Source organism: Chelonia mydas, chromosome 2 (genome assembly GCF_015237465.2).
Source record: "Chelonia mydas isolate rCheMyd1 chromosome 2, rCheMyd1.pri.v2, whole genome shotgun sequence".
NCBI lineage: Eukaryota > Metazoa > Chordata > Testudines > Cheloniidae > Chelonia > Chelonia mydas.
The window spans coordinates 101,973,859-101,999,445 of NC_057850.1; the positions used below are offsets into that span (position 1 = coordinate 101,973,859).

The 25,587-nt window shown below is 42.2% G+C and overlaps 1 protein-coding gene and 1 long non-coding RNA gene across 2 annotated transcripts in view; one reads left to right on the plus strand and one right to left on the minus strand.

Moving 5' to 3' along the window:
* Positions 1–4,254: 4,254 nt before the first annotated feature.
* LOC119565614 lies at positions 4,255–7,090 on the minus strand. Its single transcript, XR_005224378.2, has 2 exons — positions 6,558–7,090; positions 4,255–4,727 (listed from the first exon to the last, which is right to left on the minus strand). It is a non-coding gene; the product is annotated as an uncharacterized LOC119565614 (long non-coding RNA).
* KCNG2 (potassium voltage-gated channel modifier subfamily G member 2) overlaps positions 7,091–25,587 on the plus strand; it is a 75,483-nt gene continuing 56,986 nt past the window's right edge. The window contains 2 exon segments of the mRNA XM_043540011.1: positions 7,091–7,498; positions 21,329–21,453. The gene's annotated coding sequence lies outside the window, so the exon portion shown is untranslated.

The following is a 25,587-nucleotide window of genomic DNA, read 5'->3' on the forward strand; positions in this document are numbered from 1 at the left end:
CCATTCTTCCTGAAATTTTCCTTTTTCCTTAAGAAAACTAAAACACAAATCTCAGCTTCTTTCTTATATTGCTGTGTCTAGGGATTTTTCTGAAAGACGTCTTATTTTCTACCCAATCTTTCTGAGAGAGAAAGAGACAAAAACTTTTATACTCCCAGGTTGCATAGGACATAATAGGACATACCTACTCTGGATATCAGGGTGAATCAGCAAAATAGCTCTGCTTTTCTGTGCAGGTACCTAATTTCTAAGGCCATGTGCCACTCCTTGTGTCATCATGAAAGTCATTTAACCTTTCCGCATCTCAGTTTCTCTGTCTGTAAATTAAGTATACTAACACCAATTCCAACGGAGTTCTGTGTAGCTCAGTAGAATAATATTTGTCAAGTGCTTTGAGATCCTCAGCTGAAACACCCTGTAGACTTGCAAAGTATTATTTTTAGATCATATAATGTAAAGTGAAGCAGAGAGTAAACTCAGTTTGGCTTTAATAACAAATGAAATGAAGAAGCAATGCTAGGAATACACAGTATCATAAATATATGCAGTAGCCCTACCAACCTCATAGTTGTTTGCAGGTAATAGTCCCCATTTCCTCATTTTCAGGTCAGGACAAATAGAGGCGCTAGTCATACCTGAAGAGGCATTTATTGCTCTCTGACAAGCTAGCTGTTAGCAACCTTTGCAAGTATATAAAATACAACTGTTCCGCATGACAGAAAGAAAAAATGCATGTCTCTGTGAGTGTGAAAAAATAGCCTCCTTTTCTATATATTTCACATCTGCAAAAGGCACATGATGAAACAGATTCATGATGACAGTGTGTGCTCTTCTCTCTCTTACACTTATGATTCTACTAGCATTGTTATAAGTGAAGGAGACTGGCAGTATTTTCATAGAATCATAGGACTGGAAGGGACCTCGAGAGGTCATCTAATCCAGTCCCCTGCACTCATGGCAGGACTAAGTATTATCTAGACCATCCCTGACAGGTGTTTGTCTAACCTGCTCTTAAAAATCTCCAATGATGGAGATTCCACAACCTCCCTAGGCCATTTATTCCAGTGCTTAACCACTCTGACGGTTAGGAAGTTTTTCCTAATGTCCATCCTAAACCTCCCTTGCAATTTAAGCCCATTTCTTCTTGTCCTATCCTCAGAGGTTAAGAAGAACAATACCCTGTCCTTGGTCTTCCTCTTGCTTCTAATGTATTTGTAGAATGTTTTCTTGTTATCAGTTATGTCTCTAGCTAGTTTTATCTTGTTTTGTGCTTTGGCCTTTCTAATTTTGTGCCTATATACCTCTGTTTGTTTTTATTCATCCTTTGTAATTTGACCTAGTTTCCACTTTTTATAGGACTCTCTTTTTTTTTATTTTTAGATCATTAACGATCTCCTGGTTAAGCCAGGATGGTCTCTTGCCATACTGCCTATATTTTCTATGCAGTGGAATAGTTTGCTCTTGTGCCCTTAATAATGTCTCTTTGAAAAACTGCCAACTGTCAATTGTTTTCCTCCTTAGACTTGCTTCCTATGAGATCTTACCTACCAACTCCCTGAGTTTGCTAAAGTCTGCCTTCTTGAAATCCATTGTCTTTATTGTACTGTTCTCCCTCCTACCATTCCTTAGAATCATGAATTCTATCATTTCACAATCACTTTCACCCAAGCTGTCTTCCACTTTCAAGTTTTCAACCAGTTCCTCCTTATTTGTCAAAATCAAATCTAGAACAGCCTCCCCCCTAGTTGCTTTCTCCACCTTCTGAAATAAAAAATTGTTTCCAATACATTCTAAGAGCTTGTTGGATAATCTGTGCCCTGCTGTGTTATTTTCCCAGCAGATGTCTGAGTAGTTGAAGTCCCCCATCACCACCAAGTCCTGTGCTTTCAATGAGTTTTTGTTAGTTGTTTAAAAAAAGCTTCATCCACTTCTTCTTCCTGGTCAGGTGGTCTGTAGTAAACCCCTACCAGGACATCACCCTTGGTTTTCACCCCTTTTATCCTTACCCAGAGACTTTCAACAAATCTATCTCCTATTTCCATCTCAATCTCAGTCCAAGTGTATACATTTTTAATATACAAGGCAACACTTCCTCCCTTTTTTCCCTGCCTGTCCTTCCTGAGCAAGCTGTATGTACCCTTCTATACCAATATTCCAGTCATGCGTATTATCCCACCAAATCTCTGTGATGCCAACTATGTCATAGTTGTGTTTATTTACTAGCATTTTGAATTCTTCCTGCTTATTCCCCATACTTCTCGCATCAGTATACAGACATCTAAGATACTGATTTGATTCCCCCACTCCAGTTCTGTCTTGTCTCTCCCTTATCCCTGCTATAACAGCCCATGCTCCCCACAAATTCCGACCCTTCTCCCAGGTCTACCAGCTGGAACTGAACCAGTGGTAGCACCAATAGGACATTTGAGAAAGAAATGTGTATGCAAGCCCATAAGAGTTTGATCATGCTCCCTTTGACATCACTGGAACTTTAGGCTGTGACTGCAGCTGGAGCTGGCCCAGGCCCAGATAGAAGTTAAAATTTTTAAACTGGAAGGATGATCAGATAACACCCGCACCCTGGATGCCAGTGATAAGAATATCTCTTCAACCCACTTGCATAGATTTGGTTGTAAACAAACTTATTAAACTTACTCTAGACACACATAGGAACAACAGTAGTAACTAATGGCAGATAGTCCTTTTCCATACACAAAGACACAAAACACAGAGCTCAGAGCCACATGCACTAGCCAACAGGCAAGAAAAAATCAATCACATTCATTAAATATGATTAGATAGACTATAAGGACAATGAATGAAAGGCACAATGTTGGTCCTGTGGGTAGGACACAGGGCTGAAATCAGGAGGCCTGTGTTCTAGTCCTGTCTCTGCCACAGCCTCACTGTATGATCGCAGACTGACCAGTTAACTTCTCTGTTCTTCAGTTAGTGACACACATTCACCTTTATAAACTGCTTTGGGTATACAGCTGTCAAGTGCTAAGTAGTATTATTAGGATAGCATTTACCTGACCTGAACCATATATGCAATCTGTAATTATTCCACATTCTCTAATACCAGAATTACTCAACCTATTAAACAGCTTTACTCAGATATCAATTAACAAAATGGGAATTTGGGGTACAGAAGAAATGCAGTAATGGGGCCTGTTTGATTAACACTGATATGTTCAAAGGTACAGAAATTGAGATGCATTTAATCATAGAATCATAGAATATCAGGGTTGGAAGGGACCTCAGGAGGTCATCTAGTCCAAACCCCTTGTCAAAGCAGGACCAATCCCCAACTAAATCATCCCAGCCAGGGCTTTGTCAAGCCTTACCTTAAAAACCTCTAAGGAAGGAGATTCCACCACCTCCCTAGGTAACCCATTCCAGTGCTTCACCATCCTCCTAATGAAGAAGTTTTTCCTAATATCCAACCTAAACCTCCTCCACTGCAACTTGAGACCATTACTCCTTGTTCTGTCATCTGGTACCACTGAGAACAGTCTAGCTCCATCCTCTTTGGAACCCCCTTTCAGGTAGTTGAAAGCAGCTATCAAATCCCCCCTCGTTCTTCTCTTCTGCAGACTAAATAATCCAAGTTCCCTCAGCCCCTCCTCATAAATCATGTGCTCCAGCCCCCTTGACAAGAAAGAGCCTGGAAACATGAAGGTAGGGCAGGAAACACACCCTTAGGGAGGGCTTGTTTGGGATTTAAGTAATTGTGTCATAGTTAATTTCCTGGGACAGGCTTCTCATCTTACTTAGTGCAGTTTACACCAGTGTAAATCAGTAATAACGCCACTGAAGTAACCAGGGTCATACCAGTATGAAACTGCCCATATTCTAATTAAATTACTAGTTAGGACTTAAAATGAGACAAAATTAGAGAAACAATAAAAGATAATGGAGAAATACAGATTGTGTTAGGTGAAACTGAATGGAATAAAGCAACTATGGGGAAGGGCACACCAAGAAAATGGAAAAAGTTCACTGCTGAATTATATATGTCCACGTTAAGTGTGCTATCTAGTAATAAACAGAGTAGAATAAAAAAGGCTAAGGTGGATGAAAATAAAAGTGCAAAAAGTCTTTAAAATAAATTAGAGGTATCTGCAAAAATTGAAGGCCTGATTGCATTTCCACTGAAGTCATGGTGAGTGTTAAGTCCATAGGCATATGACTCATCCAGAGCAGACACAAAATAAAATTAGGAGGCATGATAAGGAAATTGAAAATGAAGAATTAAAATATAAAGGAGGTTTATTAGGTGCTCCAATTTATCCTTATTCATAATCAAATAAAAGTAACTGAAAGGCAACAAATTTAAAACTGGTAAACACTTTTAATACAACATATAAAGTTACCAGTGGAACTGGTTGGATTGTGTCCTAAGAACTAAGTAATATTGTAAAAAAGGATAAGACATTTATATGAATAATGAGAACATCCACAATTACTTTAGATAGGATAAAAAAAATTATAGGGGATAAAAAAACTTCATGGTTAAGGTTGTAAGTCAACTACTAACTGGTATAGGAGGATTAGGAGGAAAGTTCTATGAATAGGTTATTCCATAGCAGTTCATTGTAGGGATTTCTGCACCATTCTCTGGTAGAGCCAAGATACTGGATTAGACAGACTGGTCTGATCAATATAGCAGTTCCTACGTTCCTCTATTCTCACAGATGATTTACTGACTGAAGAGGTAGATGATGCTAAAAAAAAAAAAAATAATGAATTATTTACTCTAGTCTTTAAAGGCAAATGTGTGACGCATACTAAAACCACCCAGGAATTTTACTGGGGAAGAAGGAAATACTGAAACAAATTGGGATTATGCTAGAATATATAGTAAATAAATTAAAATTATCTAAAGACTGACAAAATTACAGAACCAGATAGTAGCCATAGAGGAAATCTGAAGAAACTGGCAAAAGAGATAAGTAAAGTCACAATAAATATAATTAAAATATATTTGGAAAAATAAGGTACTTATAAACTAAAGAAAACCTAATGTAACATCTACATGCAAGAAGTATCAATAAAATATCCAGGAAGTTATCAATATGATTTATTTTTAAAAATCACATATTTTTGTTGTACACTTGCATTGTGCTTTAGAAATATGTGGCCCAGTCCTGCAACTGGAGCCACATGGGCATACCCTTATATCCACTGAGAAGCCCCATTGATACCAGCAGGGCTCTGCACTTTCCTAGGGATCCACTCATATACACCTGATTGCATGAATGGGGCCTTCATGCCTTATGAAAGGTGTTATGACACTGCTTTTCATATGTTCCCAGTCTTGTGAGTAAATATATAATCATACCCCAAAACTCCACTAATCCTAACTGCATCTCATTTACTGGAGAGATTGAAACAATTTCTACTGAACAAATTCTTGAAAAGAAAAGGAGTACTTGTGGCACCTTAGAGACTAAGAAATTTATTTGAGCATAAGCTTTCGTGAGCTACAGCTCATTTCATGAATGCATCCGATGAAGTGAGCTGTAGCTCACGAAAGCTTATGCTCAAATAAATTTCTTAGTCTCTAAGGTGCCACAAGTACTCCTTTTCTTTTTGCGGATGCAGACTAACACGGCTGCTACTCTGAAACCTGAGCAATTCTTGTCTCACATGTTTACTGGGCAGATGTTTTATAACAGGTGTCAGGTACCATCTAATATTCTGCAATGTATTGGTGGAGCTAAGTCCCATCAGGTTTCTTATGTACATACTAGGATGCATTTTATTTGTAATTTTAAAAAATTATAAACTTGTGGGGTAGATTTATTTCCTTATTTATTTTATTTACATTTTTACAGCTCTTAAGCCATAGTTGCACATGAGTGATAGATGATCTCAAAAATATATATGTCTCAAAATGCCAAAAGCAGTTCAACTGTAATAGGGGCTAATTGCTGGCCAATGTATTTACTTAAAATCCAAACTATTATATACTGACTATATAAAAGGATTCAAAATGGGAAAACTTATTGAAAAGAAATGAACTGCATAAATAAGACACATCTATTCACTGGATAAACCCTAGATGGTTAACATTTGAAAAATTATTAAATTAAAGGTGTTTCACTTATATTCATTATGGGATATTTTATTTTTGTCAAATTCAATAATTTGAAAGTATATACATTTGAATATGCATGGAGAATATAGGTACAGCTGTCTAGGTCCTTATATCTTATACTATTGCTGTACTGTCAAAATTCATTGCAAATACTAATAATTTTTTCCTCACAATACCCTGGTAGGGAAACATTCTTCCCATTTTACAGAGAGGTAAATCAGACAGGGAGAGGTTAAATGTGACTTCCCAGGGTAACACAGGAAGTCGGTGATAGAGGCAGAAATTGAATCCAGGTGTTCCCAGCCCTAGGGCAGTACTTTAACCATGGGATGCTGCTTGGCTTTACTGGTGTTAATCTGGAGTAGGCCGATTGATGTGGAGTGACACAGGGGCATAACTGAGAGCGGAATTTGACCCCCCTAAATGTAACGCTGAGTTACAATATAACATGTACCTTGTAGGCCATTTGTTTTGAAATGTCACATACGTTTTGTCTCCGAATAAAAACAATGTTTATGAACTGGTCAACTTTGATTCTGGCACAATTTAAAAGCAAAACTCCAATCTTCTATTTAAAGAGCAACCAACCCGGTCTTGGTTTGGCCTCGGGGTGGGGTGTCGAATTTCAAAGTGGACCAAGGGTGAAAGCCGGGCTGCGTTACACAAGTGAAGAAGCTGCCTCCGGGGGTCCCAATAATAAAGCTTGCCCGGGATGGGTTATTTGCGGCGCCGATGCTAGATGTCACCTTCCCTCACCCCGCCGAGCGAAACACAACGTCTCTGCCTTCACCCGCCTAGTGCCTGCTGGTGCGGGCAGAACAGCAGCGGCAACTCCGACCTCGTGTTTTTGACAGCAGCAATGGAAAGGGTCACAGGCGGGGTGAGGGAGCCGCTTGAGAGCTCAGCCAGGGGGAGGAACGGAAGCTAAGCGGGACTTTCCCCCGGCCCCTGCGAGACCCGCCCTGTCTCGCCCCCTAGTGCTCCCGGACCTCCAGCCCAGCCCCGCCCGGGCCCCACTCCAGGAGGCAGCGCGCGGCCAGGATCTGGGGGAGCCGCCCGCTGCCCTCCAGTGCTCGGCCGGGGCCGCCTTGCTGGCGTGGGGGAGCCGGGAGGGGCGGCGCCAGCTCCCGCCCCTGCGCGGAGCCGGGAGAGGGGGACCCAGTCGCTCGCTCGCGGGCTCCAGCAGGCACCTGCCGCCAGCCAGCCAGCCGGCATCAGGCTGCAGCTCCCGGCGGGGCGGCCCCTCCCAGGGGCAGCCGGAGCCCTGTCCTCCTTTGCAGGGACCTTCGGAGCCAGCCGCCAAGTTGAAGCCAGGCGCTGTGCACGGGGTGTCTGTGGTGGGGCAGGCGCCTGAGCTCCCGGCTGATGCATCCACCAGCCGCAGCTTTTCCCCAGGTACCGGCCAGTGCAGAGTGGGTGGGAAGGGGGAGGGGGAAGTAAGGTGTCCTCTGGGCCAGGATGAAGTTTGTGTGGTGGGCATTAGGAGCCCCTGATCCCCCTGACCTCAGTGGGTGGCGGCTGCAGGCTGGAGCCCAGCCGTGCCCAAGTCATTGCGCTCTCCGGGGGGGATCGCAGCGCTCCGACGGCTTCTCTCGGCCCGGCAGCGCGTGTGCCGGGGCAGAGGGGTTGGGGGCAGACGGGCGGCTGGGCGCGGTGGCAGGAACTTTCTGTGCCGCCCCCCGAGCCTTTTCTCTCGCCTCCCGTCTTTCCGGGCTCGTCCGGGAGGCTCGCTAATAGCCTGCATGGCTGCGAGCAACGAGCACTGCAGGGGGCTCCCTAGCCCCCGTTTGATTTCTGAGCGGAAAGGAGACAGCAACTTCAGTCAAATGTGTGTCTGGCGGGTGGTGGGGGGGGGGTTCCCCTCCCGGTTGTGTTACGGAGCAGGAGCAAAGAGCGGCTGTTTGGACGCCAGCTCGCATTTGGTCAGTCCCCTGGGTTGCCCCTCGAGTTGGCAGATCAAGACGCGTGTGAGCTGAAATCCCACAATGATGCTTTCCTCAGAGTCTGCCTGGTGCTGGGGCACGGCGAGAGAGCAGGCTCCAGGCAGAGCCCAGCCGCCTCCTGCTCTGCCCCGGGCCAAACCAGGGGCGCCAGCAGCAGTAGCACCCCGAGTCCAGGCAGGTTTTTCCTTCTGAGCTTTTGGGAGGTATCGCCTCTAAGCTGCTCTTCTGCCTCCTCCCCAGGAGTGCAAGGCATAGGTGCTGGAACTGGGGGTGCTCACACACCCCCTGGCTTGCAGTGCTTTCCATTAGATACAGGGTTTTGCTTCAATGGCTCTGAGCACCCCAGGCAGCAAGGGGAAGTTTATAGGGGCACCGGATAATACCCTGCCACAGAGTCCACTCAAAACCTGTCTGGGGGTAAAATGCTGAGAAGTGTTTGAGTTGCTCTTTGAGGGTTCGCTGATGGTGGGAGCTCTGATTGTCACTCGCTGTTGTGTGGCTTCCCTGGCACTCTTTGCATGCCCACTGCAATGCTTGATTCTTCTCCTTTTCTGGTATATTCATCTCTTTTGTTGTTGATTGCATTTTTTTTAATAGGAATGTGAACAGATGTATATTTAAATTCAGACAAAGTGTATTGAAAAGGAGTGGGGTCTCCATTTCCATGTACCTTTTGTTTGATGGAATCTCATATAAATCAGAGAGCCTTAGTTGTTGTGCACTACATCAGAGGTTCTCAAAGTGGGGTCGGGACCCCTCAGGGGGTCGTGAGGTTATTACATGGGGGGGTTGCGAGTTGTCAGCCTCCACCCCAAACCCTGCTTTGCCTCCAGCATTTATGATGGTGTTAAATATATAAAAAGTGTTTTTAATTTATAAGGGGAGTTGCACTCAGAGGCATGCTATGTGAAAGGGGTCACCAGTGCAAAAGTGTGAGAACCACTGTGCTAGATGCTTTCCACCTGCAATTAGTGCAGTTTAAAGTTCATTATTTTACATAAAATGATATATGTATTAGTTGATAAATTAGAAATCAGTTGCCCCACTGAAGACCTTGTTCACTGTGCTGTCTCTAATATCTTAGTTGCAGATCTCTCCTTTCCCTTGAGGAGCTATGGCTTTTAACTCCCTTTTGATGCCGGGCGTTAAAACCTCATTTGAAGTTTAAGTGGTAAATAGGGTTGCCAACTTTCTACTTGCAGAAAACTGAACACCCTTGCCCCACCCCTACTCTGAGACCCCACCCCTTCTCACTCCATCCTCCCTCCTTCCTCTGTTGCTCACTCTCCCCCACCCTCAATCACTCACTCATTTTCATTGGGCTGGGGGTTTGGGTGCAGGAGAGGGTGAGGGCTCTGGCTGAGAGTCAGGGCTCTGGGGTGGGGCCAGAAATGAGCGGTTCAGGGTGCGGGAGAGGGCTCTGGGCTGGGACGGATGGTTTTGGAGTGCAGGAGGGGGCTATGCGCTGGGGCAGGAGGTTGGGATGCGGGAGGGGGTTTGGATGTGGGAGGGGGCTCAAGACTGGGGTAGGGGGTTGGGGTGCAGGGGTAGTGGGCTCTGGCTGGGGGTGCAGGCTCTGGTGTGGGGTCAGGGTGAGGGGTTTGGGGTACAGGAGGAGGTTCCGGGGGGGGCGAGGGGTTGGGAATGTGGGAGGGGGTGCGGGCTCTGGGAGGGAGTTTGGCTGCAGGAGGGGGCTATGGGCTGGGGCAGGAGGGGGTTTGGGGTATGGGCTCCAGGAGGGAGTTTGGGTGTGGGAGGAGGCTCAAGGCTGGGGGAGGGGCTTGGGGCGCAGGAGGGGGTTTGGAGTGCAGGCTTCAGGTGACGCTTACCTAAAGTTCCTGGCCAATGGGAGCTGCAGATCCGGCGGTCGGGACAGTGGCAGCGTTTGGAGCTCCCATGGCTGCCCCTGCACCTAGGAGCCAGAGGGAAATGCTGGCCGCTTCCGGGAGCTGCTGGGGCCAGGCAGGCACCCTGCCTGCCCTGCTGCTGGCGGCCAACCGGACTTTTAAGGGTCCGATCAGCAGTGCTGACCAGAGCTGCCAGAGTCCCTTTTCGACCGGGCATTCCGGCCAAAAACCGGAGGCCTGGGAACCCTAGTGGTAAACGGTAAATAACTACATTGTGACACTGGAGAGCTTTGGTGACATTAAGAGTTTGCTCTTGCACAGCTGGAAGCACGTAGGTCAGCTATTTGTTAACTCTTCGAGTGTAATTTATTTCACTAGCACTCTGTTCTAATAGTAAAAGCTGTTTTTATCACTGTGTAACTGAAATAAAGCTTCTACACCTTGGCATGCAACTACATGCGGTCAAATCCTATAATTTTGACTCAGGCAAAACTCCCATTGAATTCAAGCAAGTTTTACCCCAAGGTATTGCTAAACTTGAATGTTTACACACTTAATAACTTGTTAACTAATATGATTGTAAATTCTAGTGAAGACAGCACACAAATGTTTGTTCCAGGAGACAGATGTGAGTTGCTAGTCATGTTTATGCCTACTTTCGTGTCCTGTCTACCAAAGAATTTACAGTTGTGTTAGTTAACGTGTTAATATATTATAACAAGTCAGTTGTTGATATGCCCTCTGTAAGATCAGCCCCATAAATTGAGAATGAAAGAAGGTCATGGGTCAGCATTGATAGAGGTGCACACGGTTTAACTGTACTGTGTTCAGCACCAGTTCCAAAACTGTGGTTAAGACTTGTTCAGAGGAAGAAGTCCCTTGTTCATGAGGTTCCTTTGCCAGCCTCCATAAGCTACTTTCTGAAGAAGTGGGCTCTCATTTTGGTGCAGTGTTTGTTCTGGAGTTACTGTTGCAACTGGGACTTCGTTTATGTGACCCCTCTCCCCTTTTAGCTCTGCAGGGGAAGATTGGCTGAGTCCACTAAGAAATGGTAAACACCACCTGAATTACATATGGAGACATTTTTAGTAATCCTAAAGCACTGAAGTTATTCCAGCAAGAGATGTATTTTTCCGTTCTGTTTATCTAGTCCAGGAAACTACTATGGTTCTGAAGTGGCTTAGAAGTGACCCTCAAAGGAAAAAAAAAGTCTATGCTTTTTTTGCTTCTTTATAAAGGCATGTAAGCTATTTCATCTGCTTGGGTTTTGAATTAGAAATTGAAGCAGAGTGTCTCCTGTTTTTCCTGGAAGATGCAAGGAATGACTGCAGAGCTAGTAGAACTATGATATTAAAGAAAACATGAAATGAAACTCAGATGGGAGGTGATCTTTGTTCAGACAGTTAAAAACTGTGGGTTTTTTGTTTGGTTTTGTTAAAGTTTGTGTAACTCAAACATGTAAAACAGCTGGAAGAAAAGCTCTTGTTGGATATTCAACATTCCCACCTCTCCTAGTAAAGTCTGAAAAGGTCCCAATTCACATGTTTCGGTCCATGAAGAAAGATTTCCAGCAACACAGGAAATATCAGACTTGATATTGCTAATGTAAAGAACAAGTTGGGGTTGGGGAGGGAATCCCACACGGTCATCTTGTACATCATGAGGGGGAAGGGGGAGGGCAGAAAAAGGGAACAAACTAAATTTTTTTTCCCAGGACACTATTAAAGACATGCACACAGTTTTTCTGATTGTTTAATTAACATGTCAACCATTGTGAATAATCTCCAAGTAAGATTCTTATCACTTTACAAATTATTTCAATATCCCCACATATTTTCAGGCTGTGCATATGTAAGGCATTATTGCACTTGTAAGGTTATTAAAGTCACTTGGCCTTGAGTGTCTCATCTTGGGTTTAATAATACATCCAGAGAGTGCTGCAATAACTGTCAGTAAATGTCTGTCATGTCTTGTGCTTAATTATGAAATGGTTTTAAAACACTGCACACGAACAAAACTTTTGGCTCAGCTTTTCAGATGTGATACCCCTGTGAATAATCCTTGTGAAGGGCCAGATCCTATAACTGAATCCATGTGGGCAAACCCCCGCATCCAGGTGGATTCAGTTGTAGGATCTAGCCCTAAATATATGGCTCCAACATTTTTTCCTCTTTAGAGTACTGCCCATTTCACAATAGCAGTCCATTTTGAGAGAACTGTTAAACTTCCTGAGTGCACACGTTGCTTTGAGAAGTATTATAATGCTTTTGTAGTGCTTCTCAGACTTCCCTTCTCGTGTGTGTTGAGTCCTGGGGGATATTGCTTCAATACCTGACCAGGACTTTAGAATAGTCAAAGAAGAGACTGTTTGTGAGAGTTCTGTGAGTCACCTTGTTACTCTGCCTGTAGTAAGATGGGGGCAACAGGACTCCCCGCAGGGAGTCTAGGCGGCAGCCTGAGCCGGGAGCCTGGGTGGCAGCCTGGCTTGGAAAGAAGATTGGGCACCAGCTGGGGAGCTGGCATTCTTGTCAATTTCATGACTCCGCTGACAGCCATTAGATGTAAGTAATGCAGCGTCTACAGGGACTTTGAGTTACCCTAGCTCAGTGGTCCCCAACCTTTCTCTGGGAATAGCACATTCCTATTCCCAAAAGACTGTGGCAGGCGCCAAACACCCCGCCACCGAAATGCTGCCGAGAAGCGGCAGCGGCAAGAAGCGCCACCGCCGAAATGCCGCCAAGAAACGGCAACGCTTCTCGGTGGCATTTCGGCAGGTGGTTCTCCAGCGGCCGCACTTGGCGGCGGCATTTTGGCGGTGCGGTATCCTGTGGGCGCACACAACTGCCCTGGTGGGCACCATTGCACCTGCAGGCACCGCATTGGGGACCCCTGCCCTAGCTTTACCGATATAAATCCTACGCCTCTCATGGACGTGAAATTATTATGTCGGTGTAGTGGGCAGTTATGTTAGTAGGAGCAAGGCTGTTATGTGTACTGACGTAATTAGGTCGACACAAGCTGCCTTACGTCGACCTAACGCTGTATTGTAGAGCAGGCCTTTGTCTTGAATGGTAATAGTAGGTCCATCCCATCCACCAAGCCTTCTTGAATCGTTCTCCTGTGATATCCAGTCCCTGACACTGGCTACTCACAATTCCAGATCTTCTGTTCCTAAAGGAGCAGTGCACCCAGTTGACCAATTTTACCTTAAACCACTGCTCCTGCAAACCACCACAGCGCTTATAAGCACTTAAAATAAATCAAGAAAAGGGTTATTTAAGAAAGAATAGGGGTTGCACTAGAAACAAGAGAGAGTGGTGGAAATAAATGGCCACAAAACAAAACATAAAATGCAAACCTGGGTCTACGTTTATCAATAGCTACCTTTCCTATCTAATAAAGTAGATTTCCCTCCAAAGTCCAGTCTGTTGAAGAGCTAGCTGGTTTCTACCAGGAACCAAAAGCTGAAGTTCATGAAAGCATTTATCTCCAGTCAGGGGTTTCCGCACAGTGAATGGATATAGTGTGTCTTTCCCTGCAAGCTGTTATAGTGAAAGTCTTTTGTTTCCATTCACAGGCAGGGCAAACCCCTGCCTTGCTGTAGAGTTCTTTTCTACCTTTATGTGGTTTTGATTGTGTGTTTGTCATTGTCTGATGGTTTTCCATTAACTGCTCTGGATGTGGCAAGGGTAGACAACAGAACATTGCATTATCTCACCAGCTGAGTAAGGAGGGGTGACAACTCCCTCTTGCTTGAATGGCACATTACCCCCTGGTGATCAATCTCTATACCAAGTCCATAAAGCATACTTTCAATATAAATATACTATTCCTTAAATATTACCCTTATCTATGTCTCACAATGGGTATGAGGCTTGACAAGCTATGAGCTTTCTGTACATACCTTACATGTTACTCTTAATGGATACTTATCCTGTCAGAAATGCATTTGGTATAATGAGTTTGTCAGGTCTGAGCTGAGAGTTGTTTGCAAGGAACAAGGGATCCTTTGCCAACGGGTCTTTATGTCACTTGCCCCCAGAAAAATCCATCCCAAATTTTACGTTTAATCCAGTGCATGCTGGGAGAGGACTTTGGGGGAATTTAGTGAATATTATGTGAATACTCTTACAGCATGGACATGACCAATAAAGACTGTAGTTACGTGCTTCGCTGTGGTGCCTCAGGGATTGGTTTAAGGAGCTCCCAGTAATCTAGGAGACAGTCTAGTGCTGGTTGTTCCCCATGTTGCTTTTCTGTGCATAGTGACCCATAATTACATGCAGAGGAGAAAGGTAGGAATGTACATTAAAGGCAGCTCTGGGGAAGCTGAACACCAGGCCTGGTCCAGTAGGAGTTTTGCATGCATAAGGACTGTGGGATTGGGTCTGGTACACTTCCAAGATTAGTATAAGTGGTGGTAGGGGAAAACTATTAGATCCAGTTAATTTCCAAAGGACTTTAAGTTTGTATGCTGTTTGGAGGAGGAATAAATAAGAAATAATGAAGTATGGGTAACATTTGCAAAAGTGCCCATCTCCCATTTTCAAAAGTGACTTAGGCATTTAGGGCCATATTTTTAAATGAATTTAGATTACCTTTAAAAATATGTCCCTTAAGAGCCTAGGTCTCACCAAAAATCAATGTGACTTAAGCGCCTAAGTTCACTAAGGTATGTCTACATTGCAGTTGGAAGTGTGATTGCAGGTTGGGTAGGCATACCCATGCTATCTTTAATCTAGCTAGCACAGCTAAGAATAGCAATGAAACTGTAGGGAGTTTGGGCCTCAGCAAGGGCTGTGCAAGCCTGCCCCAAACCTTGGGTATGTACTTACATTCCTAAACTGCGCTAAACCCCATGCCACTGGAGTTTTGCTGATATTTATGGCCATGCTAGCTAGATTAAAGCTAGTGCGGATATTCCTACTACCTGAGCTGCGGTCAAACCTCTCATTGCAATGTAGAAACACCTTTAGGCACTTTTGAAAAGTTTACCTTATGTCTATAAATTACAAGGACTCAGGATATTATGTTTGGAATTTCTTGTGGCAGTATTACAAGTGAGTGAAGCCACCTGAACTTTGGCCTGGTGTCTCTCAAAAATATTTCCAAAATGCATTGCAGTACGTTGAGCCTCTAATTTGCTTAATTAAGGCATCAGTTTTGAGTTATATAGGTTGCATGTTTCCCTGTTGAGATTTAAAAAAAAAAATGTAGTAATTGATCTGATGAAGATATTAAATCAATGGACTAAAATGTTTTGTTTGTACCAGTCAGACCTTTTTGGGTATCTGTTAATTAACTTGTCAATTCATCAAAGTTACTTCATGCGTTTTGACTTGTGAGCTGTGATTTGTATTCTTGTTTGGTAGCATGTCTGAATCTGTATTCCATTTCAGCAAGCAATTTAACTGCATAGAAGGCTAGATTCTGCCACATTTCGGCTACATCTCACGTAGACATATTTGTGCAAGCTCTCATTGAGCTAGCATGGTAAAAATAGTAGTGTAGCTGCAATAATATGGGCAGTGGTGAATGGTGGCATGGGCTCGCCACCCTGAGTATTGTAAAGAGTCCAGGAAGGTTTGTACTGAGCGTGGCTAGGCTGTGCCACCATTCATTGCTGATACTATTGTGGCTACACTACTATTTTTATCATGCTAGCTCGATGAGCACTACCGTGAAAATAGCCCCATGAGCCGAGCATAACACCCCTAGCTCCAAGTGTAGACCTAGCCTAAATCACATTATGCAGTATCTTACTCGGTGAAGAATCCCATTAATTTCAGTGGGTCTGCTGATGGAATAAGATACTACACAGTGTGGTAAAGGTGAAAGAATCCAGCCCAGAGATAGAGAATGTTCTGGAGGAATTAAAATTTTGCCATAATGGTCATTGATTTAAGGCAAATGGTTTGGACGAGTCAGATGATGCGTTTTCCTGTGTAAGTGGCATTCTCCCCACTCCCAGCAGACTACGGGCTGGAGACCGCCATCTTTACTCAGGGTGGGATAGTACAGTAATCCCATTGCTTTCAGTGGGACTAGTGGAGTAAAGTACTATCCATCCTGTGGAAGAGTGGCAGGCTCTGGACCTATATTCATAACACAATGATTCTGTCTGTAGCAAAATTGAAATCCCCATGATGTCTTAAAGAATAATGTATCACAGGTTGTGTGCGCTACATTGACACATTTTTGGTGCTTCTGGTAACTTTAGGTGCATATATAGCACCACAAATACAATTCCTTTAGTGTTACTCATCCTGTTAATTATTGTAAAGCTATATTTCAGCAGTTATACTCTGAAAAAAATTGCAGGGAATTTGTAGAGTAAAATTAATCTTCCCAATTTCTCAGCATGGGTTGAAATCTCTTACTGTTCCAACAAATCTTCCCATTTCATAAAATATATTTATGATAAAACCTAAAGCTTTAAAACTACAGCTAGTCAGAACTACATTTTGTGGTATGCTAATTTTCATAATGAAGGATAATTAAAGGGACATGGCCAGGTAGTTAAGGCCTAAAATTTGATCCTCCTCGATTTTGTTGTAGATTGAAAATAGCTGCAGGAGTCTAAATAGCTATTGTGTTTTAAAAAAACAAAATACCATAAGTCTATGGAAATTATCATACCACTGCTGGGAATTAAACACACACACACTAACCCCTACGGTTTATATTAGACTCACACACACACACACATACACACACACACATTGATGGTTCTCCCTGCCCTCCTCTGTTGGTTCTTCAACAGTTAACTAACAACATTATTTTCAAAGCTGTCCTTGCAGCACTGATAAAGCTTGTGCACATGAGGGATATAAACATGTCATGTGAATTTTAAAATCCATAAGAAAGGCAGGAAATCAATCAATGATTGGCCAAATGGCAAAGGACATGAACAGTACAGACGGAAAATGTTATTCTCAGGCTTCTAAGACAGTATTAAAACCAACAGAGAGTAAACCAAAATAAAATGATGAAAAAGTAGATGACAGTGTCCTTTCAAAGGATGAAAATCTACAAACACTGAAGTTTATTTACCACATAGAAAACCTCCTATTTCAATGCTTTGCACTCTATTAAGAAATATGAAACTGATCAGAATGAGAGAGAATCCACAAAAAGTACTTTATAAAAATTAATGCTTTACATTCCTCTTGTCTTTTTTGACATTTTAATTAGGATAATTTGCATCATCCCTTCTATTAACAGTACCTTTAGCAGAATAAATACACTAATATCAATTAGGAAGGGAATAATTGGTAAACATAAATATTAAGTCCTCTGTGAATGTCCTGCTCCCATTGATATGAATGGGAGTTGCATGTGTACAACTGTGGACCTCTGCATTTGAAGTGGTCTCCAAAGCCAGTCTCGAATATAACTGCTTACCTTCCTCCCCAGAAGTAAACTTTTGCATGAGAAGCTTACCCGAAAGAAATAAAGTGTTGGCTGTAGTCAGCACAACCAGGATTTGAGCACGGTCCCCCAGGAGCCGCTGAGTGGAACAGATGGATGTGTTTGTTTTCTGAGAACTGCCATGCTGAATCTGTATAACTTTTACCATCTTATGACACTTCAAACATCTCTAGTCAGGCACATTATTTGGATGACTTGAAAGCAAGTTTCTCAGGTGTATTGTAAAGGAGCCTTCGTTTGGGCTGGCTGTGGAGTAAGTCTCTCAAGTCCATCAGCATCTTACCTATATTCACCTAGATATCTGAATTACATGACCTCTGGAAATTTAAAATGTTTAGATAAGGACCGGAGGGTGCGAGGGGGGAGAGGGAATAGTAATATCACAGGGTTATGATAATCAGGCCTCCAAGGATTCTGCAAAACTCTAATAACTATTTTTGCAACAATCTTTGTACCTCTGAAGATCTCCACCAAAAACATTTTCAAGTCTGACTAATTTCTGGGCCATTAGGGTTTGTTCTACTGAGTCATTAATAAAATGAGAAACGTATTTAACATCTACAGTGATAATGGGAAGATGCTGAAGTATACATGAAAACCATATACTGCTTGGTCAGATTCATAAGGAGAGAAGTACAGGATGCTCCTTAAAAAGTTGGTCATGTCATTGACAAGAGTGGCTTAAAGAGATCCCAGCCAGTGGGGTCAAAATTTAATTTTTCTTGCTTTCATTGATTTGTTTCACATAAATGTACTCTTGTATGGTGTTTTTTTCTCTCTCTCTAAAGAGAGCCATTTCATTTTGGAAGTGAGGTGGAAATAACTGCTAGGGACATTGCAACATAAACACAGGAAAGCTATAAAAAGTCAAATGCATGAGCTTAAGGAATATCAGATTTGCTGGAGCTTCTAAGGCTAATGAAGTACAAGAGGTTGACCTGAGGTAGTCTTTTCTGAATGGATTATGATGATGAGCAGGAGAAACTAATTTTGATTTCCTTCTAAAAGTCACTGCAACGTATCATATTACTGGGAAAGCCAAGTGGGCAATGTCCTCCAGAGAAAATGAGCAATTCATAATATTCAACAAATTAAAAAAAAAACCCTCGGAAGTTGACAACTAAGGCTTTTTAGTTTTAGAGCTTTAAGAATATTATTCTGTGGGTTTGGTTTCTGCTTTATGTTGACCTGTTAGACTGAAGTTTTTACTTAGAGGCTAAGAATTTTTTTTTTCCTCTCTCACAAATTGCCTTTGACAATGTTGTTGGGTTGGGAGAAAAAAGCAGCTATTTCCCAGGAAGTGGAACGCACATCCTCAGAGGTTACTTAGAAGACCTTTTAGTTTCTAATTTTGACGTTTGAAATGCTTTCTTGTGGAGTTCACTCTAAAATGCAGCCAGTGCTACTAGTTAATGGAGGTTATAATGCACTATCAGGGTTCATATGATCTTTCCTTCTTTATTCCATGCTTTCTTTTTTTCTTTTTTCACCCCATTAGTGAAAATGTGACTGTAATTAACCTCTCGTTAGGATGTGAAAAGCCTGCTATTTTTCTGCATGTAGGAATTACATTTCTTTGTTACTGTTGCTGGATCTGTTTCCTGCTTGACCCAAAAGCTGGTGATTTTGTTACCCAGCAAAACTTTTGTATTGATTTCTCTGATAGAGCACTGATCTTACCCCAGCACTCTCCGTGCATAGTGTCCTCATCGATGTGATCAAATTCAGATTTTCAGGGGAGACTCAAATAGCCAATTTATTTATACAGTGAACATGTATGCTTACTTTGGGTGATAGCATTATGCTCATGTCCATCAATATCAAACTTTACATATTTAAGGCCTGATCCTGTGACCTTTACTCACATGGGTAGTCCCCATGTAGTCAATGGGAACATCAGTGTTTTCAGGATGAGGACCTTAGGTGTCAACCCTTGAACTCAGTATTATCTGTGCTGTCCCAGTAGCAGCTTACTTTGTGCTGCATGATTCTTCTTGCATTCATGTTCAGCCGTGCCTTCTAACTTCTTCAAGTTCAACACAAAACAAGCTGAATTTTGCTCAGTGAGTCCCTCGAATGAGGGTCTCATTTTTCCTTGGTTATTATCTTACTATCCTAACTTACCTTTCCTGCCCTCAGGGCTTGATCCCGTAATGGTGCAGGGTCAGGGCCTCAGTGCATGCAAACGCTGCAGTCATTTTTTAATTTACAATTGGCTGTCAAGTTATGTTACTACAGTATCACCATAGGAACCTCTTCACTCTGCGACCTACATTGTTTCACTAGGATGCTGAGATTTTTAACACATGCCTCATCTTGCCACTTCCCACCACATGTAACAAAGTTCTTTTTCCCAGTCTGCTGGTTGATATTCTTAGATACTTCCTGAAGAGAACCAACATTTCTGATCAAATTTCTCCAATTTCAAGCATCTCCACTCGCTTTCTCTGGACCAAATAAATGATTTTAAGGCTGTGTTAGATATGTAAAAAGCATGAACAGGCTTGAACATATCGGTAAGTTTTGCTTGGATCCTAGTGTCTAGGTTGGAACTCTTGTTTCAATTTGGAGAGGGTTGGTTCTCTGTATTTAGTATTCTGTCCCGAGGAGAGTTTTCTCACAGTGTTTCCTGGAATGTTCTTCTCTCTCATCTTTATTATCGGATTCGTTTCTGTAGCCTTGTCTTTGACCTGTATTTTTTTTGTTTGAAGTCATGTAAAGTACTCTGAGGTGTTTCAGGAAGGGTTTATTTGAGCTTATATGTGGCTAAGTTTGTGAAACTCTTTGAAAATGTGTGGTTTCAGAGTAGCAGCCGTGTTAGTCTGTATTCGCAAAAAGAAAAGGAGTACTTGTGGCACCTTAGAGACTAACAAATTTATTTGAGCATAAGCTTTCGTGATGCTTCATCACTTCATCGGATGCATTCAGTGGAAAATACAGTGGGGAGATTTATACACATAGAGAACATGAAACAATGGGTGTTACCATACACACTGTAAATCTACAACCTATCCTGAAGGATGACCCATCACTCTCACCGATCTTGGGGGACAAGCCAGTCCTTGCTTACAGACAGCCCCCCAACCTGAAGCAAATACTCACCAGCAACCACACACCACACAACAGAACCACTAACCCAGGAACCTATCCTTGCAACAAAGCCCGTTGCCATCTGTGTCCACATATCTATTCAGGGGACACCATCATAGGGCCTAATCACATCAGCCTCACTATCGGAGGCTCATTCACCTGCACATCTACCAATGTGATATATGCCATTATGTGCCAGCAATGCCCCTCTGCCATGTACATTGGTCAAACTGGACAGTCTCTACATAAAAGAATAAATGGACACAAATCAGACGTCAAGAATTATAACATTCAAAAACCAGTCGGAGAACACTTCAATCTCTTTGGTCACTTGATTACAGACCTAAAAGTTGCAATTCTTCAACAAAAAAACTTCAAAAACAGACTCCAACGAGAGACTGCTGAATTGGAATTAATTTGCAAACTGGATACAATTAACTTAGGCTTGAATAGAGACTGGGAATGGATGGGTCATTACACAAAGTAAAACTATTTCCCCATGTTTATTCCCCCCTCCCCCCCCCCACTGTTCCTCAGACATTCTTGTCACTGCTGGAAATGGCCCACCTTGATTATCACTACAAAAGGTCACCCCCCACCCCCACCCCCCGCTCTCCTGCTGGTAATAGCTTGCCTTAAGTGATCACTCTGGTTACAGTGTGTATGGTAACACCCATTGTTTCATGTTCTCTATGTATATAAATCTCCCCACTGCATTTTCCACTGAATGCGTCTGATGAAGTGAGCTGTAGCTCATGAAAGCTTATGCTCAAATAAATTTGTTAGTCTCTAAGGTGCCACAAGTACTCCTTTTCTTTTTGAAAATGTGTGTGGCTCATGTGAGTTAATCAAGAGTATAGCCAAAGCGGGAAAAATAAAAAAGAATGTAATTTAACAGTTTTTTCTGTGACAAGCTGAAGTATTCTCGGAGCAGCCATAAGCCTGCCTTTTTTCCATACTGCATTTGAAACAACAGATGAGGACCTCTGGGGCTCAGAAAAGCACAGAATATGCAGCCTTTGCTTCACCTCTATAGAGTGTAAGTAGCACACCCTGTGTTGTTTTGATCATATTCACTTTAATTCAGAATTGTAAATCATCCCTTGGATGCTCTTTAATGTAAATATCACAAAAATGTTTCACAGAATGTTAAGGTTAATATTTCCCTAAATTCCTTATTCTGAGATTTGTAATTCAAACTCCCGCAATGTTTCTCCAAGGTTTCACACTGAAGGCTTTCGTGATTACAGAAGGACTTGAATTTGTTCTAGAGGCTTTTGATTATGGTCTCTGCAGTGGAAACAAATCCTGTCTGGACTGTTGGGGTAAATTCTATTCAGTTACATGGGAGTAAATCAATGGAGCTACTCCAGATTTACACCAGTGCAAGTGAGAGCAGAACTTGACTCTAGGTATTTTTGTGGGTTTTTTTTAGCTGTTGCACTTGAACTATAATTTAGAGTAAAGCTCTCATAGTGGCCAGGGTCCTGCCATGTTACATTATGCTTATACCAAAATGGAAAAATCACACTTTAAAAATTCCCTTAATTTTAAAAACAAAAATTATACATACATATCACATTGAGGGCCTGATCCTGCAAACTGTTACTGTCATGACTAGTTCTTACTTGAACAAGCGATCCTACTGAAGTATATGGACATATGGATTTCTAAAATGTACCTAATTGTTTTCAGGACTGGGCTCACACAGAACATTTAAAAACCATATCTATTTACTCAGTCGTGCACACAGTAATTACTAGTTCAGAGTTCTTATGCTTTAGCATGTACATAAGTATGCTGAATAATTTTTAACAAGCATTATATTTCTTGATAGGCTTTGATAGCTCCATTGCAGACAGTAAGTGTTTAAATTCCCAAAATGCATATGTGCATACAGTGCTTCTTTAAAATTTGCTTTTTCTTGTTTGGTATCAAATATGGCCTATTGTGTAGCATCAAGATGCTACAGATTTTAAGTGTTCATTTTTAAGGCTGTCTGGGGCTAATTCTGTTAACTAATAAATGAGGGACGCTCCAACCAACTTACGTAGGAGAGGCGTCGTGTGCGTCTAAGCCCCAAATTTGTCCCTACAATATGTTTTTATGGGAGTTGTGGATTCAGTGAGCTGTTTGCAAAGAAGCTGTTGTAAGGGTGCTGCAATGTATGCTATACTCAGCTGGGACCAAATCTAGCTTCAGGCTATGTGTGGGCCTGAAAAACAGTAGCCAGATGGGGAATTGCAGTGTCATTGTTGCATCCTGATGAAACCTTGCTCCTTTGAAACCTCCAGAGCCAATACTTCTCTTGTCCCTCCACATACTGAGTCAGGGAGGAGCTTTTCCAGGCAAGGTCTAGAGGTCAAAAGATGTTGTCCACACATTTTACTCTGTGTCCCCCTTCTCCATCCATGGCATCCTTTTGCTCTGGTTGAGTATCCTGGCAAAAGTAGTTCTGCATGATGCAATATTTCTGGCACAAACAGTCTATGTGAGTAGCTGTTCAAGGACAGCGTGGGCACTCCTGAGTTGGCCAATAGCCTTGTGCAAATTTACACTACTTTATTTGTATCAGATTTGGGAGAGAAAGATGGGGCTAATTTCTGGCTGTAGTTTTATGCTACTGAACACACCCCATTGCTCTCTTTAGCAGTAGACGGCCATAGACTTTAGCAATAGACTGCCCCTGGGCCATCCTGGAGCTCTTTCCACCACATATGGTGGTATTTTGAGCAAGAATTCCAGTCTGTCCCAAACCCCCATGGCTGTGGGTTGGTAAACTCTATCCACTTGTTCTTTTTCTTTCCCTGAGGGTAGAGCCTTTTCACACTTGTTTGCTCAATATTGATAATTATAATTGCATTTAAACCAGATACCATTTATTCTAGAAAGAGAGAGTAGAAACAGGGAAAACCAAGAAATAAAATAAAACACAAACTCTATTCCAGTTCATGCAATGCCTGGCTGTGCAGGTTAATACTTGTTTAACTCACACATCACATCTCCCCCAAAGAACTAAAGAAGCTGAAGATCCTTAGTAATGGTAGTTTTGATGTACTAGTAGCTCAGCCAACATGGAGCTAATCTTTGTTTTTAGATGATTCAGTACAGCTTACTATCATCTCCTTGGAAATCTCTGAATGCACTTGGCATTGTATGTTTTTAGCCCTTTCTGTTAACTGCCTCACCAAAACTACAATAAACCAGTGACAACCTACACAACAAGGTTTTGATGGCTTTCCTTTTCAATAACCTAGTTATTGCCCGAATACCTTCCTTAGCTCAGCCAATATCAGTATAAGACAAACCTATTTATGGAGGCACAGTACAGATCTCCAGGGTATGCTCAAAAAGGATCTAAGATTCTTGGCAGCGAGCAACATTTAGTTATTTTTCTATTTCCTGAATGTGAGAATCCACTACAGTGTGTCAGCTCATACCACTCTTTGCATTCACAGAAGTGGGCCGTTATTAAAAAAAATTTAATTATACCTTGGAATGAAACTAGTCTGCAATTTTAAAGTTATCCTATGCATCATTGCAGGTTTTAGGGCAAAACAACGAAGCAGGAAAAACAGCTGCAGTTTCATTAAATAGGATAAAAATGTGGGAGAGATTTAAACCCTCAAGCTTCAGGGCGTAAATCAAGCACTAACTGTTTAGGATGAGGAAGAAACTTCCTCTAAGAGCAAGAGATGCCATTATGGTCCATTATGAGCTTTCTTGAACCTTCTTTTGAAGCATCTGACACTAACCACTGAGGTTTCATCTTATTCCACTTATGAGTGTTATTAGGAAAGCCTGGCTTTGAGCCACTCATTTCTGGAATTTCAGATGGTCATCAAAGGTATTCAGTTAGGCATATAAACATGATGGTCCTCCTTCACTTGAAATAAAAAGTTAATATAAAATCACATTCACAAATATTCTAATTTGAAATGAAACCAAATGTCAGTAGAAAAAACAACTCTTCGGCTTGTTAGTATGTACATCTTTGGCATTATGCATGTTAGTGGGGATCGGCTGCAGTCCTACTTATCATGTTATTCATTACAGAGCTAGCAGATGCCTCCTCTGAGGAGCCCACAAAAATGGCTTCACAGTTATCAACAGCTTAAGCTCCCGAGACTTAGCCCAATGGCAGCATCAGGCTGACAAGGACAGGTCTCCTGAAAATATCAATATAAAGGGAGGGAGAAATGTAACCAGAATTTTAGAAGGGCTTTGGAACAGCAGCTGCAGTCTGCCACCCAGAGCCATGATACCATGATTACAGAATATCTTGTCCATTGTTTTGAAATCCTATCTTAATCAGCAAATTGATCAGAGATTCCCAAAAACCTGTTTTCCTAAAAATGTTAGAGAGTGATTTCAATGTAATCTCATTCTTTCATTAATTTTATAAGCCTTTCTACAACGGTTCTCTTACTCTGTGGTTGTGTATTGACCATATTTACTTAGAAACTACTTTTTAGAGATATAAATACACTCCTCCCTTGAAGCCTAAGCAGTTATGCACAATACAGATTTGGGGATTATGGTTATCACATATTCGCCCTTCTCGTAAAACAATCTAAGGGGAACATTTGCCCTGGAAGAGAGGCTAGAACTAAGCCTGAACACCAATAAATTAAGTTCAGCATAATTCCTAAAATAGGGATTGTGCTAGCCCTCAGCACAGAGATGAATTCCACCCTAGGAAAACAGATGGATCATGTATCTAGCATTAGTTTTAATGCAAAACTTCCATAGGCTTCAGTGTTAATAATTTAGATATTTATATTCTCACTGAACTCCACACAGCTGAGCAATTAATTTTGTAGAATTTATCATACTGACTTTCCAGTTTAAATCACAGTACCAAATAACTCACTACCATAGGTGCTCAGATAGTATGGGGATAGGCACCAATATAAAACCCTAACATAAACACCATTACACAGTCAAAGGGTATGTCTACACTACGAAATTAGGTCGAATTTATAGAAGTCGGTTTTGTAGAAAGCGTTTTTATACAGTCGATTGTGTGTGTCCCCACACAAATGCTCTAAGTGCATGTAGTTGGCGGAGTGTGTCCACAGTACCGAGGCAACCGTCGACTTCTGGAGCATTGCACTATGGGCGGCTATCTCACAGTTCTCACAGTCTCTGCCCCCATTTGAATTCTGGGTAG